Source organism: Nerophis ophidion, linkage group LG13 (genome assembly GCF_033978795.1).
Source record: "Nerophis ophidion isolate RoL-2023_Sa linkage group LG13, RoL_Noph_v1.0, whole genome shotgun sequence".
Classification (NCBI taxonomy): Eukaryota; Metazoa; Chordata; class Actinopteri; order Syngnathiformes; family Syngnathidae; genus Nerophis; species Nerophis ophidion.
The window spans coordinates 26,131,637-26,148,385 of record NC_084623.1 but is presented as its reverse complement, the minus strand read 5'-3'; the positions used below and the strand labels follow the sequence as shown (position 1 = coordinate 26,148,385).

At 46.5% G+C, this 16,749-nt stretch overlaps 34 pseudogenes; all 34 read right to left on the bottom strand.

Moving 5' to 3' along the window:
- Positions 1-336: 336 nt before the first annotated feature.
- On the bottom strand, positions 337-455 carry LOC133565537 (5S ribosomal RNA; annotated as a pseudogene).
- Positions 456-819: 364 nt separating this feature from the next.
- LOC133567598 (5S ribosomal RNA) lies at positions 820-938 on the bottom strand (annotated as a pseudogene).
- A 364-nt stretch (positions 939-1,302) lies between these two features.
- On the bottom strand, positions 1,303-1,421 carry LOC133567597 (5S ribosomal RNA; annotated as a pseudogene).
- A 367-nt stretch (positions 1,422-1,788) lies between these two features.
- Positions 1,789-1,907, bottom strand: LOC133567750 (5S ribosomal RNA; annotated as a pseudogene).
- Positions 1,908-2,271: 364 nt separating this feature from the next.
- Positions 2,272-2,390, bottom strand: LOC133567596 (5S ribosomal RNA; annotated as a pseudogene).
- A 368-nt stretch (positions 2,391-2,758) lies between these two features.
- On the bottom strand, positions 2,759-2,877 carry LOC133565536 (5S ribosomal RNA; annotated as a pseudogene).
- Positions 2,878-3,241: 364 nt separating this feature from the next.
- On the bottom strand, positions 3,242-3,360 carry LOC133565249 (5S ribosomal RNA; annotated as a pseudogene).
- Positions 3,361-3,724: 364 nt separating this feature from the next.
- LOC133566628 (5S ribosomal RNA) lies at positions 3,725-3,843 on the bottom strand (annotated as a pseudogene).
- A 364-nt stretch (positions 3,844-4,207) lies between these two features.
- On the bottom strand, positions 4,208-4,326 carry LOC133566950 (5S ribosomal RNA; annotated as a pseudogene).
- A 364-nt stretch (positions 4,327-4,690) lies between these two features.
- LOC133567128 (5S ribosomal RNA) lies at positions 4,691-4,809 on the bottom strand (annotated as a pseudogene).
- Positions 4,810-5,173: 364 nt separating this feature from the next.
- Positions 5,174-5,292, bottom strand: LOC133567595 (5S ribosomal RNA; annotated as a pseudogene).
- A 364-nt stretch (positions 5,293-5,656) lies between these two features.
- On the bottom strand, positions 5,657-5,775 carry LOC133565873 (5S ribosomal RNA; annotated as a pseudogene).
- Positions 5,776-6,139: 364 nt separating this feature from the next.
- LOC133567594 (5S ribosomal RNA) lies at positions 6,140-6,258 on the bottom strand (annotated as a pseudogene).
- A 368-nt stretch (positions 6,259-6,626) lies between these two features.
- LOC133565954 (5S ribosomal RNA) lies at positions 6,627-6,745 on the bottom strand (annotated as a pseudogene).
- A 364-nt stretch (positions 6,746-7,109) lies between these two features.
- LOC133567592 (5S ribosomal RNA) lies at positions 7,110-7,228 on the bottom strand (annotated as a pseudogene).
- A 364-nt stretch (positions 7,229-7,592) lies between these two features.
- On the bottom strand, positions 7,593-7,711 carry LOC133565753 (5S ribosomal RNA; annotated as a pseudogene).
- A 364-nt stretch (positions 7,712-8,075) lies between these two features.
- Positions 8,076-8,194, bottom strand: LOC133567591 (5S ribosomal RNA; annotated as a pseudogene).
- Positions 8,195-8,562: 368 nt separating this feature from the next.
- LOC133565953 (5S ribosomal RNA) lies at positions 8,563-8,681 on the bottom strand (annotated as a pseudogene).
- A 364-nt stretch (positions 8,682-9,045) lies between these two features.
- Positions 9,046-9,164, bottom strand: LOC133567590 (5S ribosomal RNA; annotated as a pseudogene).
- Positions 9,165-9,528: 364 nt separating this feature from the next.
- LOC133567210 (5S ribosomal RNA) lies at positions 9,529-9,647 on the bottom strand (annotated as a pseudogene).
- A 368-nt stretch (positions 9,648-10,015) lies between these two features.
- On the bottom strand, positions 10,016-10,134 carry LOC133565535 (5S ribosomal RNA; annotated as a pseudogene).
- A 368-nt stretch (positions 10,135-10,502) lies between these two features.
- LOC133565533 (5S ribosomal RNA) lies at positions 10,503-10,621 on the bottom strand (annotated as a pseudogene).
- Positions 10,622-10,985: 364 nt separating this feature from the next.
- Positions 10,986-11,104, bottom strand: LOC133565820 (5S ribosomal RNA; annotated as a pseudogene).
- Positions 11,105-11,468: 364 nt separating this feature from the next.
- Positions 11,469-11,587, bottom strand: LOC133566073 (5S ribosomal RNA; annotated as a pseudogene).
- A 364-nt stretch (positions 11,588-11,951) lies between these two features.
- LOC133567163 (5S ribosomal RNA) lies at positions 11,952-12,070 on the bottom strand (annotated as a pseudogene).
- A 368-nt stretch (positions 12,071-12,438) lies between these two features.
- On the bottom strand, positions 12,439-12,557 carry LOC133565532 (5S ribosomal RNA; annotated as a pseudogene).
- A 364-nt stretch (positions 12,558-12,921) lies between these two features.
- Positions 12,922-13,040, bottom strand: LOC133566949 (5S ribosomal RNA; annotated as a pseudogene).
- Positions 13,041-13,404: 364 nt separating this feature from the next.
- LOC133567206 (5S ribosomal RNA) lies at positions 13,405-13,523 on the bottom strand (annotated as a pseudogene).
- A 364-nt stretch (positions 13,524-13,887) lies between these two features.
- On the bottom strand, positions 13,888-14,006 carry LOC133565790 (5S ribosomal RNA; annotated as a pseudogene).
- A 364-nt stretch (positions 14,007-14,370) lies between these two features.
- Positions 14,371-14,489, bottom strand: LOC133565871 (5S ribosomal RNA; annotated as a pseudogene).
- A 364-nt stretch (positions 14,490-14,853) lies between these two features.
- Positions 14,854-14,972, bottom strand: LOC133567589 (5S ribosomal RNA; annotated as a pseudogene).
- A 368-nt stretch (positions 14,973-15,340) lies between these two features.
- Positions 15,341-15,459, bottom strand: LOC133565952 (5S ribosomal RNA; annotated as a pseudogene).
- Positions 15,460-15,823: 364 nt separating this feature from the next.
- On the bottom strand, positions 15,824-15,942 carry LOC133567588 (5S ribosomal RNA; annotated as a pseudogene).
- A 364-nt stretch (positions 15,943-16,306) lies between these two features.
- On the bottom strand, positions 16,307-16,425 carry LOC133566139 (5S ribosomal RNA; annotated as a pseudogene).
- Positions 16,426-16,749: the final 324 nt, after the last annotated feature.

The window sequence follows — 16,749 nt, the reverse complement described above, 5'->3', positions numbered from 1 at the left end:
TGTGGCAAGCTGGATGACAGGACCTTTCTGCAATGAGCTACACGTGTGTGATACAATAATCACTGCTCTTTTTCTCAGCCTATGTAACTCTTTGGACTTTTGCCCCACTGTTAGCACTGAAGTGCCTTGAGGCACATGGGTCACTGTTGGCGACACTGCAAATCTTGCTATAAATTTCAGACCGAGTCAAAACTAAACAAACATGTTTTGGGTGGAGACCAGCGGTTTGTTTGGGCGAGCATAATGTAGCGTTTTGACAAGTGTGGCAAGTATCTATAGCCATTGTGAAAAAAACAAAAGGGAGAAAGTGCGCCCTATACTGGGAGCATCGCTAAAAGCCTACAGCACCTGGTATTCCTAGGCAGTCTCCCAACCCAGTACTAACCAGGCCAGACCCAGCTTAGCTTCCGAGATCAAACGAGATCGGGCGATCTTCGGGTAGTATGGCCGTAAGCCGAGAGGCTGTCCTCAGAATTAAATTTTTAAATGTGGCAAGCTGGTTGACAGGACCTTTCTGCAATGAGCTACACGTGTGTGATAAAATAATCACTGCTCTTTTTCTCAGCTTATATAACTCTTTGGACTTTTGCCCCACTGTTAGCACTGAAGTGCCTTGAGGCACATGGGTCACTGTTGGCGACACTGCAAATCTTGCTATAAATTTCAGACCGAGTCAAAACTAAACTTGTTTTGGGTGGAGACCAGCGTTCTGTTTGGACGAGCATAATGTAGCGTTTTGACAAGTGTGGCAAGTATCTATAGCCATTGTGACAAAAACAAAAGGGAGAAAGTGCGCCCTATACTGGGAGCATCGCTAAAAGCCTACAGCACCTGGTATTCCTAGGCAGTCTCCCATCCAAGTACTAACCAGGCCAGACCCAGCTTAGCTTCCGAGATCAGACGAGATCGGGCGATCTTCGGGTAGTATGGCCGTAAGCCGAAAGGCAGTCCTCAGAATTCAATTTTTAAATGTGGCAAGCTGGTTGACAGGAACTTTCTGCAATGAGCTACACGTGTGTGATACAATAATCACTGCTCTTTTTCTCAGCCTATGTAACTCTTTGGACTTTTGCCCCACTGTTAGCACTGAAGTGCCTTGAGGCACATGGGTCACTGTTGGCGACACTGCAAATCTTGCTATAAATTTCAGACCGAGTCAAAACTAAAAATGTTTTGGGTGGAGACCAGCGTTTTGTTTGGACGAGCATCATGTAGCGTTTTGACAAGTGTGGCAAGTATCTATAGCCATTGTGACAAAAACAAAAGGGAGAAAGTGCGCCCTATACTGGGAGCATCGCTAAAAGCCTACAGCACCTGGTATTCCTAGGCAGTCTCCCATCCAAGTACTAACCAGGCCAGACCCAGCTTAGCTTCCGAGATCAGACGAGATCGGGCGATCTTCGGGTAGTATGGCCGTAAGCCGAGATGCCGTCCTCAGAATTCAATTTTTAAATGTGGCAAGCTGGTTGACAGGACCTTTCTGCAATGAGCTACACGTGTGTGATACAATAATCACTGCTCTTTTTCTCAGCCTATGTAACTCTTTGGACTTTTGCCCCACTGTTAGCACAGAAGTGCCTTGAGGCACATGGGTCACAGTTGGCGACACTGCAAATCTTGCTATAAATTTCATACCGAGTCAAAAATAAACAAACATGTTTTGGGTGGAGACCAGCGGTTTGTTTGGGCGAGCATAATGTAGCGTTTGACAAGTGTGGCAAGTATCTATAGCCATTGTGACAAAAACAAAAGGGAGAAAGTGCGCCCTATACTGGGAGCATCGCTAAAAGCCTACAGCACCTGGTATTCCTAGGCAGTCTCCCATCCAAGTACTAACCAGGCCAGACCCAGCTTAGCTTCCGAGATCAGACGAGATCGGGCGATCTGCGGGTAGTATGGCCGTAAGCCGAAAGGCAGTCCTCAGAATTCAATTTTTAAATGTGGCAAGCTGGTTGACAGGAACTTTCTGCAATGAGCTACACGTGTGTGATACAATAATCACTGCTCTTTTTCTCAGCCTATGTAACTCTTTGGACTTTTGCCCCACTGTTAGCACTGAAGTGCCTTGAGGCACATGGGTCACTGTTGGCGACACTGCAAATCTTGCTATAAATTTCAGACCGAGTCAAAACTAAACATGTTTTGGGTGGAGACCAGCGTTTTGTTTGGACGAGCATCATGTAGCGTTTTGACAAGTGTGGCAAGTATCTATAGCCATTGTTACAAAAACAAAAGGGAGAAAGTGCGCCCTATACTGGGAGCATCGCTAAAAGCCTACAGCACCTGGTATTCCTAGGCAGTCTCCCATCCAAGTACTAACCAGGCCAGACCCAGCTTAGCTTCCGAGATCAGACGAGATCGGGCGATCTTCGGGTAGTATGGCCGTAAGCCGAGATGCCGTCCTCAGAATTCAATTTTTAAATGTGGCAAGCTGGTTGACAGGACCTTTCTGCAATGAGCTACACGTGTGTGATACAATAATCACTGCTCTTTTTCTCAGCCTATGTAACTCTTTGGACTTTTGCCCCACTGTTAGCACAGAAGTGCTTTGAGGCACATGGGTCACTGTTGGCGACACTGCAAATCTTGCTATAAATTTCAGACCGAGTCAAAACTAAACAAACATGTTTTGGGTGGAGACCAGCGGTTTGTTTGGGCGAGCATAATGTAGCGTTTTGACAAGTGTGGCAAGTATCTATAGCCATTGTGAAAAAAACAAAAGGGAGAAAGTGCGCCCTATACTGGGAGCATCGCTAAAAGCCTACAGCACCTGGTATTCCTAGGCAGTCTCCCAACCCAGTACTAACCAGGCCAGACCCAGCTTAGCTTCCGAGATCAAACGAGATCGGGCGATCTTCGGGTAGTATGGCCGTAAGCCGAGAGGCTGTCCTCAGAATTAAATTTTTAAATGTGGCAAGCTGGTTGACAGGACCTTTCTGCAATGAGCTACACGTGTGTGATAAAATAATCACTGCTCTTTTTCTCAGCTTATGTAACTCTTTGGACTTTTGCCCCACTGTTAGAACTGAAGTGCCTTGAGGCACATGGGTCACTGTTGGCGACACTGCAAATCTTGCTATAAATTTCAGACCGAGTCAAAACTAAACTTGTTATGGGTGGAGACCAGCGTTTTGTTTGGACGAGCATAATGTAGCGTTTTGACAAGTGTGGCAAGTATCAATAGCCATTGTGACAAAAACAAAAGGGAGAAAGTGCGCCCTATACTGGGAGCATCGCTAAAAGCCTACAGCACCTGGTATTCCTAGGCAGTCTCCCAACCAAGTACTAACCAGGCCAGACCCAGCTTAGCTTCCGAGATCAGACGAGATCGGGCGATCTTCGGGTAGTATGGCCGTAAGCCGAGAGGCAGTCCTCAGAATCCAATTTTTAAATGTGGCAAGCTGGTTGACAGGAACTTTCTGCAATGAGCTACACGTGTGTGATACAATAATCACTGCTCTTTTTCTCAGCCTATGTAACTCTTTGGACTTTTGCCCCACTGTTAGCACTGAAGTGCCTTGAGGCACATGGGTCACTGTTGGCGACACTGCAAATCTTGCTATAAATTTCAGACCGAGTCAAAACTAAACATGTTTTGGGTGGAGACCAGCGTTTTGTTTGGACGAGCATAATGTAGCGTTTTGACAAGTGTGGCAAGTATCTATAGCCATTGTGACAAAAACAAAAGGGAGAAAGTGCGCCCTATACTGGGGGCATCGCTAAAAGGCTACAGCACCTGGTATTCCTAGGCAGTCTCCCATCCAAGTACTAACCAGGCCAGCCCCAGCTTAGCTTCCGAGATCAGACGAGATCGGGCGATCTTCGGGTAGTATGGCCGTAAGCCGAGAGGCAGTCCTCAGAATTCAATTTTTAAATGTGGCAAGCTGGTTGACAGGAACTTTCTGCAATGAGCTACACGTGTGTGATACAATAATCACTGCTCTTTTTCTCAGCCTATGTAACTCTTTGGACTTTTGCCCCACTGTTAGCACTGAAGTGCCTTGAGGCACATGGGTCACTGTTGGCGACACTGCAAATCTTGCTATAAATTTCAGACCGAGTCAAAACTAAACATGTTTTGGGTGGAGACCAGCGTTTTGTTTGGACGAGCATAATGTAGCGTTTTGACAAGTGTGGCAAGTATCAATAGCCATTGTGACAAAAACAAAAGGGAGAAAGTGCGCCCTATACTGGGAGCATCGCTAAAAGCCTACAGCACCTGGTATTCCTAGGCAGTCTCCCATCCAAGTACTAACCAGGGCAGACCCAGCTTAGCTTCCGAGAACAGACGAGATCGGGCGATCTTCGGGTAGTATGGCCGTAAGCCGAGAGGCAGTCCTCAGAATCCAATTTTTAAATGTGGCAAGCTGGTTGACAGGAACTTTCTGCAATGAGCTACACGTGTGTGATACAATAATCACTGCTCTTTTTCTCAGCCTATGTAACTCTTTGGACTTTTGCCCCACTGTTAGCACTGAAGTGCCTTGAGGCACATGGGTCACTGTTGGCGACACTGCAAATCTTGCTATAAATTTCAGACCGAGTCAAAACTAAACTTGTTATGGGTGGAGACCAGCGTTTTGTTTGGACGAGCATAATGTAGCGTTTTGACAAGTGTGGCAAGTATCAATAGCCATTGTGACAAAAACAAAAGGGAGAAAGTGCGCCCTATTCTGGGAGCATCGCTAAAAGTCTACAGGACCTGGTATTCCTAGGCAGTCTCCCAACCAAGTACTAACCAGGCCAGACCCAGCTTAGCTTCCGAGATCAGACGAGATCGGGCGATCTTCGGGTAGTATGGCCGTAAGCCGAGAGGCAGTCCTCAGAATCCAATTTTTAAATGTGGCAAGCTGGTTGACAGGAACTTTCTGCAATGAGCTACACGTGTGTGATACAATAATCACTGCTCTTTTTCTCAGCCTATGTAACTCTTTGGACTTTTGCCCCACTGTTAGCACTGAAGTGCCTTGAGGCACATGGGTCACTGTTGGCGACACTGCAAATCTTGCTATAAATTTCAGACCGAGTCAAAACTAAACATGTTTTGGGTGGAGACCAGCGTTTTGTTTGGACGAGCATAATGTAGCGTTTTGACAAGTGTGGCAAGTATCTATAGCCATTGTGACAAAAACAAAAGGGAGAAAGTGCGCCCTTTACTGGGAGCATCGCTAAAAGCCTACAGCACCTGGTATTCCTAGGCAGTCTCCCATCCAAGTACTAACCAGGCCAGACCCAGCTTAGCTTCCGAGATCAGACGAGATCGGGCGATCTTCGGGTAGTATGGCCGTAAGCCGAGAGGCAGTCCTCAGAATTCAATTTTTAAATGTGGCAAGCTGGTTGACAGGAACTTTCTGCAATGAGCTACACGTGTGTGATACAATAATCACTGCTCTTTTTCTCAGCCTATGTAACTCTTTGGACTTTTGCCCCACTGTTAGCACTGAAGTGCCTTGAGGCACATGGGTCACTGTTGGCGACACTGCAAATCTTGCTATAAATTTCAGACCGAGTCAAAACTAAACATGTTTTGGGTGGAGACCAGCGTTTTGTTTGGACGAGCATAATGTAGCGTTTTGACAAGTGTGGCAAGTATCAATAGCCATTGTGACAAAAACAAAAGGGAGAAAGTGCGCCCTATACTGGGAGCATCGCTAAAAGCCTACAGCACCTGGTATTCCTAGGCAGTCTCCCATCCAAGTACTAACCAGGCCAGACCCAGCTTAGCTTCCGAGAACAGACGAGATCGGGCGATCTTCGGGTAGTATGGCCGTAAGCCGAGAGGCAGTCCTCAGAATCCAATTTTTAAATGTGGCAAGCTGGTTGACAGGAACTTTCTGCAATGAGCTACACGTGTGTGATACAATAATCACTGCTCTTTTTCTCAGCCTATGTAACTCTTTGGACTTTTGCCCCACTGTTAGCACTGAAGTGCCTTGAGGCACATGGGTCACTGTTGGCGACACTGCAAATCTTGCTATAAATTTCAGACCGAGTCAAAACTAAACATGTTTTGGGTGGAGACCAGCGTTTTGTTTGGACGAGCATCATGTAGCGTTTTGACAAGTGTGGCAAGTATCTATAGCCATTGTGACAAAAACAAAAGGGAGAAAGTGCGCCCTATACTGGGAGCATCGCTAAAAGCCTACAGCACCTGGTATTCCTAGGCAGTCTCCCATCCAAGTACTAACCAGGCCAGACCCAGCTTAGCTTCCGAGATCAGACGAGATCGGGCGATCTTCGGGTAGTATGGCCGTAAGCCGAGATGCCGTCCTCAGAATTCAATTTTTAAATGTGGCAAGCTGGTTGACAGGACCTTTCTGCAATGAGCTACACGTGTGTGATACAATAATCACTGCTCTTTTTCTCAGCCTATGTAACTCTTTGGACTTTTGCCCCACTGTTAGCACTGAAGTGCCTTGAGGCACATGGGTCACTGTTGGCGACACTGCAAATCTTGCTATAAATTTCAGACCGAGTCAAAACTAAACAAACATGTTTTGGGTGGAGACCAGCGGTTTGTTTGGGCGAGCATAATGTAGCGTTTTGACAAGTGTGGCAAGTATCTATAGCCATTGTGAAAAAAACAAAAGGGAGAAAGTGCGCCCTATACTGGGAGCATCGCTAAAAGCCTACAGCACCTGATATTCCTAGGCAGTCTCCCAACCCAGTACTAACCAGGCCAGACCCAGCTTAGCTTCCGAGATCAAACGAGATCGGGCGATCTTCGGGTAGTATGGCCGTAAGCCGAGAGGCTGTCCTCAGAATTAAATTTTTAAATGTGGCAAGCTGGTTGACAGGACCTTTCTGCAATGAGCTACACGTGTGTGATAAAATAATCACTGCTCTTTTTCTCAGCTTATGTAACTCTTTGGACTTTTGCCCCACTGTTAGCACTGAAGTGCCTTGAGGCACATGGGTCACTGTTGGCGACACTGCAAATCTTGCTATAAATTTCAGACCGAGTCAAAACTAAACTTGTTTTGGGTGGAGACCAGCGTTTTGTTTGGACGAGCATAATGTAGCGTTTTGACAAGTGTGGCAAGTATCTATAGCCATTGTGACAAAAACAAAAGGGAGAAAGTGCGCCCTATACTGGGAGCATCGCTAAAAGCCTACAGCACCTGGTATTCCTAGGCAGTCTCCCATCCAAGTACTAACCAGGCCAGACCCAGCTTAGCTTCCGAGATCAGACGAGATCGGGCGATCTTCGGGTAGTATGGCCGTAAGCCGAAAGGCAGTCCTCAGAATTCAATTTTTAAATGTGGCAAGCTGGTTGACAGGACCTTTCTGCAATGAGCTACACGTGTGTGATACAATAATCACTGCTCTTTTTCTCAGCCTATGTAACTCTTTGGACTTTTGCCCCACTGTTAGCACTGAAGTGCCTTGAGGCACATGGGTCACTGTTGGCGACACTGCAAATCTTGCTATAAATTTCAGACCGAGTCAAAACTAAACATGTTTTGGGTGGAGACCAGCGTTTTGTTTGGACGAGCATAATGTAGCGTTTTGACAAGTGTGGCAAGTATCAATAGCCATTGTGACAAAAACAAAAGGGAGAAAGTGCGCCCTATACTGGGAGCATCGCTAAAAGCCTACGGCACCTGGTATTCCTAGGCAGTCTCCCATCCAAGTACTAACCAGGCCAGACCCAGCTTAGCTTCCGAGAACAGACGAGATCGGGCGATCTTCGGGTAGTATGGCCGTAAGCCGAGAGGCAGTCCTCAGAATCCAATTTTTAAATGTGGCAAGCTGGTTGACAGGAACTTTCTGCAATGAGCTACACGTGTGTGATACAATAATCACTGCTCTTTTTCTCAGCCTATGTAACTCTTTGGACTTTTGCCCCACTGTTAGCACTGAAGTGCCTTGAGGCACATGGGTCACTGTTGGCGACACTGCAAATCTTGCTATAAATTTCAGACCGAGTCAAAACTCAACATGTTTTGGGTGGAGACCAGCGTTTTGTTTGGACGAGCATCATGTAGCGTTTTGACAAGTGTGGCAAGTATCTATAGCCATTGTGACATAAACAAAAGGGAGAAAGTGCGCCCTATACTGGGAGCATCGCTAAAAGCCTACAGCACCTGGTATTCCTAGGCAGTCTCCCATCCAAGTACTAACCAGGCCAGACCCAGCTTAGCTTCCGAGATCAGACGAGATCGGGCGATCTTCGGGTAGTATGGCCGTAAGCCGAGATGCCGTCCTCAGAATTCAATTTTTAAATGTGGCAAGCTGGTTGACAGGACCTTTCTGCAATGAGCTACACGTGTGTGATACAATAATCACTGCTCTTTTTCTCAGCCTATGTAACTCTTTGGACTTTTGCCCCACTGTTAGCACTGAAGTGCCTTGAGGCACATGGGTCACTGTTGGCGACACTGCAAATCTTGCTATAAATTTCAGACCGAGTCAAAACTAAACAAACATGTTTTGGGTGGAGACCAGCGGTTTGTTTGGGCGAGCATAATGTAGCGTTTTGACAAGTGTGGCAAGTATCTATAGCCATTGTGAAAAAAACAAAAGGGAGAAAGTGCGCCCTATACTGGGAGCATCGCTAAAAGCCTACAGCACCTGATATTCCTAGGCAGTCTCCCAACCCAGTACTAACCAGGCCAGACCCAGCTTAGCTTCCGAGATCAAACGAGATCGGGCGATCTTCGGGTAGTATGGCCGTAAGCCGAGAGGCTGTCCTCAGAATTAAATTTTTAAATGTGGCAAGCTGGTTGACAGGACCTTTCTGCAATGAGCTACACGTGTGTGATAAAATAATCACTGCTCTTTTTCTCAGCTTATGTAACTCTTTGGACTTTTGCCCCACTGTTAGCACTGAAGTGCCTTGAGGCACATGGGTCACTGTTGGCGACACTGCAAATCTTGCTATAAATTTCAGACCGAGTCAAAACTAAACTTGTTTTGGGTGGAGACCAGCGTTTTGTTTGGACGAGCATAATGTAGCGTTTTGACAAGTGTGGCAAGTATCTATAGCCATTGTGACAAAAACAAAAGGGAGAAAGTGCGCCCTATACTGGGAGCATCGCTAAAAGCCTACAGCACCTGGTATTCCTAGGCAGTCTCCCATCCAAGTACTAACCAGGCCAGACCCAGCTTAGCTTCCGAGATCAGACGAGATCGGGCGATCTTCGGGTAGTATGGCCGTAAGCCGAAAGGCAGTCCTCAGAATTCAATTTTTAAATGTGGCAAGCTGGTTGACAGGAACTTTCTGCAATGAGCTACACGTGTGTGATACAATAATCACTGCTCTTTTTCTCAGCCTATGTAACTCTTTGGACTTTTGCCCCACTGTTAGCACTGAAGTGCCTTGAGGCACATGGGTCACTGTTGGCGACACTGCAAATCTTGCTATAAATTTCAGACCGAGTCAAAACTAAACATGTTTTGGGTGAAGACCAGCGTTTTGTTTGGACGAGCATCATGTAGCGTTTTGACAAGTGTGGCAAGTATCTATAGCCATTGTGACAAAAACAAAAGGGAGAAAGTGCGCCCTATACTGGGAGCATCGCTAAAAGCCTACAGCACCTGGTATTCCTAGGCAGTCTCCCATCCAAGTACTAACCAGGGCAGACCCAGCTTAGCTTCCGAGATCAGACGAGATCAGGCTATCTTCGGGTAGTATGGCCGTAAGCCGAGATGCCGTCCTCAGAATTCAATTTTTAAATGTGGCAAGCTGGTTGACAGGACCTTTCTGCAATGAGCTACACGTGTGTGATACAATAATCACTGCTCTTTTTCTCAGCCTATGTAACTCTTTGGACTTTTGCCCCACTGTTAGCACAGAAGTGCCTTGAGGCACATGGGTCACTGTTGGCGACACTGCAAATCTTGCTATAAATTTCAGACCGAGTCAAAACTAAACAAACATGTTTTGGGTGGAGACCAGCGGTTTGTTTGGGCGAGCATAATGTAGCGTTTTGACAAGTGTGGCAAGTATCTATAGCCATTGTGAAAAAAACAAAAGGGAGAAAGTGCGCCCTATACTGGGAGCATCGCTAAAAGCCTACAGCACCTGGTATTCCTAGGCAGTCTCCCAACCCAGTACTAACCAGGCCAGACCCAGCTTAGCTTCCGAGATCAAACGAGATCGGGCGATCTTCGGGTAGTATGGCCGTAAGCCGAGAGGCTGTCCTCAGAATTACATTTTTAAATGTGGCAAGCTGGTTGACAGGACCTTTCTGCAATGAGCTACACGTGTGTGATACAATAATCACTGCTCTTTTTCTCAGCCTATGTAACTCTTTGGACTTTTGCCCCACTGTTAGCACTGAAGTGCCTTGAGGCACATGGGTCACTGTTGGCGACACTGCAAATCTTGCTATAAATTTCAGACCGAGTCAAAACTAAACAAACATGTTTTGGGTGGAGACCAGCGGTTTGTTTGGGCGAGCATAATGTAGCGTTTTGACAAGTGTGGCAAGTATCTATAGCCATTGTGAAAAAAACAAAAGGGAGAAAGTGCGCCCTATACTGGGAGCATCGCTAAAAGCCTACAGCACCTGGTATTCCTAGGCAGTCTCCCAACCCAGTACTAACCAGGCCAGACCCAGCTTAGCTTCCGAGATCAAACGAGATCGGGCGATCTTCGGGTAGTATGGCCGTAAGCCGAGAGGCTGTCCTCAGAATTAAATTTTTAAATGTGGCAAGCTGGTTGACAGGACCTTTCTGCAATGAGCTACACGTGTGTGATACAATAATCACTGCTCTTTTTCTCAGCCTATGTAACTCTTTGGACTTTTGCCCCACTGTTAGCACTGAAGTGCCTTGAGGCACATGGGTCACTGTTGGCGACACTGCAAATCTTGCTATAAATTTCAGACCGAGTCAAAACTAAACTTGTTTTGGGTGGAGACCAGCGTTTTGTTTGGACGAGCATAATGTAGCGTTTTGACAAGTGTGGCAAGTATCAATAGCCATTGTGACAAAAACAAAAGGGAGAAAGTGCGCCCTATACTGGGAGCATCGCTAAAAGCCCACAGCACCTGGTATTCCTAGGCAGTCTCCCAACCAAGTACTAACCAGGCCAGACCCAGCTTAGCTTCCGAGATCAGACGAGATCGGGCGATCTTCGGGTAGTATGGCCGTAAGCCGAGAGGCAGTCCTCAGAATCCAATTTTTAAATGTGGCAAGCTGGTTGACAGGAACTTTCTGCAATGAGCTACACGTGTGTGATACAATAATCACTGCTCTTTTTCTTAGCCTATGTAACTCTTTGGACTTTTGCCCCACTGTTAGCACTGAAGTGCCTTGAGGCACATGGGTCACTGTTGGCGACACTGCAAATCTTGCTATAAATTTCAGACCGAGTCAAAACTAAACTTGTTTTGGGTGGAGACCAGCGTTTTGTTTGGACGAGCATAATGTAGCGTTTTGACAAGTGTGGCAAGTATCTATAGCCATTGTGACAAAAACAAAAGGGAGAAAGTGCGCCCTATACTGGGAGCATCGCTAAAAGCCTACAGCACCTGGTATTCCTAGGCAGTCTCCCATCCAAGTACTAACCAGGCCAGACCCAGCTTAGCTTCCGATATCAGACGAGATCGGGCGATCTTCGGGTAGTATGGCCGTAAGCCGAAAGGCAGTCCTCAGAATTCAATTTTTAAATGTGGCAAGCTGGTTGACAGGAACTTTCTGCAATGAGCTACACGTGTGTGATACAATAATCACTGCTCTTTTTCTCAGCCTATGTAACTCTTTGGACTTTTGCCCCACTGTTAGCACTGAAGTGCCTTGAGGCACATGGGTCACTGTTGGCGACACTGCAAATCTTGCTATAAATTTCAGACCGAGTCAAAACTAAACATGTTTTGGGTGAAGACCAGCGTTTTGTTTGGACGAGCATCATGTAGCGTTTTGACAAGTGTGGCAAGTATCTATAGCCATTGTGACAAAAACAAAAGGGAGAAAGTGCGCCCTATACTGGGAGCATCGCTAAAAGCCTACAGCACCTGGTATTCCTAGGCAGTCTCCCATCCAAGTACTAACCAGGGCAGACCCAGCTTAACTTCCGAGATCAGACGAGATCAGGCTATCTTCGGGTAGTATGGCCGTAAGCCGAGATGCCGTCCTCAGAATTCAATTTTTAAATGTGGCAAGCTGGTTGACAGGACCTTTCTGCAATGAGCTACACGTGTGTGATACAATAATCACTGCTCTTTTTCTCAGCCTATGTAACTCTTTGGACTTTTGCCCCACTGTTAGCACAGAAGTGCCTTGAGGCACATGGGTCACTGTTGGCGACACTGCAAATCTTGCTATAAATTTCAGACCGAGTCAAAACTAAACAAACATGTTTTGGGTGGAGACCAGCGGTTTGTTTGGGCGAGCATAATGTAGCGTTTTGACAAGTGTGGCAAGTATCTATAGCCATTGTGAAAAAAACAAAAGGGAGAAAGTGCGCCCTATACTGGGAGCATCGCTAAAAGCCTACAGCACCTGGTATTCCTAGGCAGTCTCCCAACCCAGTACTAACCAGGCCAGACCCAGCTTAGCTTCCGAGATCAAACGAGATCGGGCGATCTTCGGGTAGTATGGCCGTAAGCCGAGAGGCTGTCCTCAGAATTACATTTTTAAATGTGGCAAGCTGGTTGACAGGACCTTTCTGCAATGAGCTACACGTGTGTGATACAATAATCACTGCTCTTTTTCTCAGCCTATGTAACTCTTTGGACTTTTGCCCCACTGTTAGCACTGAAGTGCCTTGAGGCACATGGGTCACTGTTGGCGACACTGCAAATCTTGCTATAAATTTCAGACCGAGTCAAAACTAAACATGTTTTGGGTGGAGACCAGCGTTTTGTTTGGACGAGCATAATGTAGCGTTTTGACAAGTGTGGCAAGTATCAATAGCCATTGTGACAAAAACAAAAGGGAGAAAGTGCGCCCTATACTGGGAGCATCGCTAAAAGCCTACAGCACCTGGTATTCCTAGGCAGTCTCCCATCCAAGTACTAACCAGGGCAGACCCAGCTTAGCTTCCGAGAACAGACGAGATCGGGCGATCTTCGGGTAGTATGGCCGTAAGCCGAGAGGCAGTCCTCAGAATCCAATTTTTAAATGTGGCAAGCTGGTTGACAGGAACTTTCTGCAATGAGCTACACGTGTGTGATACAATAATCACTGCTCTTTTTCTCAGCCTATGTAACTCTTTGGACTTTTGCCCCACTGTTAGCACTGAAGTGCCTTGAGGCACATGGGTCACTGTTGGCGACACTGCAAATCTTGCTATAAATTTCAGACCGAGTCAAAACTAAACTTGTTATGGGTGGAGACCAGCGTTTTGTTTGGACGAGCATAATGTAGCGTTTTGACAAGTGTGGCAAGTATCAATAGCCATTGTGACAAAAACAAAAGGGAGAAAGTGCGCCCTATTCTGGGAGCATCGCTAAAAGCCTACAGGACCTGGTATTCCTAGGCAGTCTCCCAACCAAGTACTAACCAGGCCAGACCCAGCTTAGCTTCCGAGATCAGACGAGATTGGGCGATATTCGGGTAGTATGGCCGTAAGCCGAGAGGCAGTCCTCAGAATCCAATTTTTAAATGTGGCAAGCTGGTTGACAGGAACTTTCTGCAATGAGCTACACGTGTGTGATACAATAATCACTGCTCTTTTTCTCAGCCTATGTAACTCTTTGGACTTTTGCCCCACTGTTAGCACTGAAGTGCCTTGAGGCACATGGGTCACTGTTGGCGACACTGCAAATCTTGCTATAAATATCAGACCGAGTCAAAACTAAACATGTTTTGGGTGGAGACCAGCGTTTTGTTTGGACGAGCATAATGTAGCGTTTTGACAAGTGTGGCAAGTATCTATAGCCATTGTGACAAAAACAAAAGGGAGAAAGTGCGCCCTTTACTGGGAGCATCGCTAAAAGCCTACAGCACCTGGTATTCCTAGGCAGTCTCCCATCCAAGTACTAACCAGGCCAGACCCAGCTTAGCTTCCGAGATCAGACGAGATCGGGCGATCTTCGGGTAGGATGGCCGTAAGCCGAGAGGCAGTCCTCAGAATTCAATTTTTAAATGTGGCAAGCTGGTTGACAGGAACTTTCTGCAATGAGCTACACGTGTGTGATACAATAATCACTGCTCTTTTTCTCAGCCTATGTAACTCTTTGGACTTTTGCCCCACTGTTAGCACTGAAGTGCCTTGAGGCACATGGGTCACTGTTGGCGACACTGCAAATCTTGCTATAAATTTCAGACCGAGTCAAAACTAAACATGTTTTGGGTGGAGACCAGCGTTTTGTTTGGACGAGCATAATGTAGCGTTTTGACAAGTGTGGCAAGTATCAATAGCCATTGTGACAAAAACAAAAGGGAGAAAGTGCGCCCTATACTGGGAGCATCGCTAAAAGCCTACAGCACCTGGTATTCCTAGGCAGTCTCCCATCCAAGTACTAACCAGGCCAGACCCAGCTTAGCTTCCGAGAACAGACGAGATCGGGCGATCTTCGGGTAGTATGGCCGTAAGCCGAGAGGCAGTCCTCAGAATCCAATTTTTAAATGTGGCAAGCTGGTTGACAGGAACTTTCTGCAATGAGCTACACGTGTGTGATACAATAATCACTGCTCTTTTTCTCAGCCTATGTAACTCTTTGGACTTTTGCCCCACTGTTAGCACTGAAGTGCCTTGAGGCACATGGGTCACTGTTGGCGACACTGCAAATCTTGCTATAAATTTCAGACCGAGTCAAAACTAAACATGTTTTGGGTGGAGACCAGCGTTTTGTTTGGACGAGCATCATGTAGCGTTTTGACAAGTGTGGCAAGTATCTATAGCCATTGTGACAAAAACAAAAGGGAGAAAGTGCGCCCTATACTGGGAGCATCGCTAAAAGCCTACAGCACCTGGTATTCCTAGGCAGTCTCCCATCCAAGTACTAACCAGGCCAGACCCAGCTTAGCTTCCGAGATCAGACGAGATCGGGCGATCTTCGGGTAGTATGGCCGTAAGCCGAGATGCCGTCCTCAGAATTCAATTTTTAAATGTGGCAAGCTGGTTGACAGGACCTTTCTGCAATGAGCTACACGTGTGTGATACAATAATCACTGCTCTTTTTCTCAGCCTATGTAACTCTTTGGACTTTTGCCCCACTGTTAGCACTGAAGTGCCTTGAGGCACATGGGTCACTGTTGGCGACACTGCAAATCTTGCTATAAATTTCAGACCGAGTCAAAACTAAACAAACATGTTTTGGGTGGAGACCAGCGGTTTGTTTGGGCGAGCATAATGTAGCGTTTTGACAAGTGTGGCAAGTATCTATAGCCATTGTGAAAAAAACAAAAGGGAGAAAGTGCGCCCTATACTGGGAGCATCGCTAAAAGCCTACAGCACCTGATATTCCTAGGCAGTCTCCCAACCCAGTACTAACCAGGCCAGACCCAGCTTAGCTTCCGAGATCAAACGAGATCGGGCGATCTTCGGGTAGTATGGCCGTAAGCCGAGAGGCTGTCCTCAGAATTAAATTTTTAAATGTGGCAAGCTGGTTGACAGGACCTTTCTGCAATGAGCTACACGTGTGTGATAAAATAATCACTGCTCTTTTTCTCAGCTTATGTAACTCTTTGGACTTTTGCCCCACTGTTAGCACTGAAGTGCCTTGAGGCACATGGGTCACTGTTGGCGACACTGCAAATCTTGCTATAAATTTCAGACCGAGTCAAAACTAAACTTGTTTTGGGTGGAGACCAGCGTTTTGTTTGGACGAGCATAATGTAGCGTTTTGACAAGTGTGGCAAGTATCTATAGCCATTGTGACAAAAACAAAAGGGAGAAAGTGCGCCCTATACTGGGAGCATCGCTAAAAGCCTACAGCACCTGGTATTCCTAGGCAGTCTCCCATCCAAGTACTAACCAGGCCAGACCCAGCTTAGCTTCCGAGATCAGACGAGATCGGGCGATCTTCGGGTAGTATGGCCGTAAGCCGAAAGGCAGTCCTCAGAATTCAATTTTTAAATGTGGCAAGCTGGTTGACAGGAACTTTCTGCAATGAGCTACACGTGTGTGATACAATAATCACTGCTCTTTTTCTCAGCCGATGTAACTCTTTGGACTTTTGCCCCACTGTTAGCACTGAAGTGCCTTGAGGCACATGGGTCACTGTTGGCGACACTGCAAATCTTGCTATAAATTTCAGACCGAGTCAAAACTAAACATGTTTTGGGTGAAGACCAGCGTTTTGTTTGGACGAGCATCATGTAGCGTTTTGACAAGTGTGGCAAGTATCTATAGCCATTGTGACAAAAACAAAAGGGAGAAAGTGCGCCCTATACTGGGAGCATCGCTAAAAGCCTACAGCACCTGGTATTCCTAGGCAGTCTCCCATCCAAGTACTAACCAGGGCAGACCCAGCTTAGCTTCCGAGATCAGACGAGATCGGGCGATCTTCGGGTAGTATGGCCGTAAGCCGAGATGCCGTCCTCAGAATTCAATTTTTAAATGTGGCAAGCTGGTTGACAGGACCTTTCTGCAATGAGCTACACGTGTGTGATACAATAATCACTGCTCTTTTTCTCAGCCTATGTAACTCTTTGGACTTTTGCCCCACTGTTAGCACTGAAGTGCCTTGAGGCACATGGGTCACTGTTGGCGACACTGCAAATCTTGCTATAAATTTCAGACCGAGTCAAAACTAAACATGTTTTGGGTGGAGACCAGCGTTTTGTTTGGACGAGCATAATGTAGCGTTTTGACAAGTGTGGCAAGTATCAATAGCCATTGTGACAAAAACA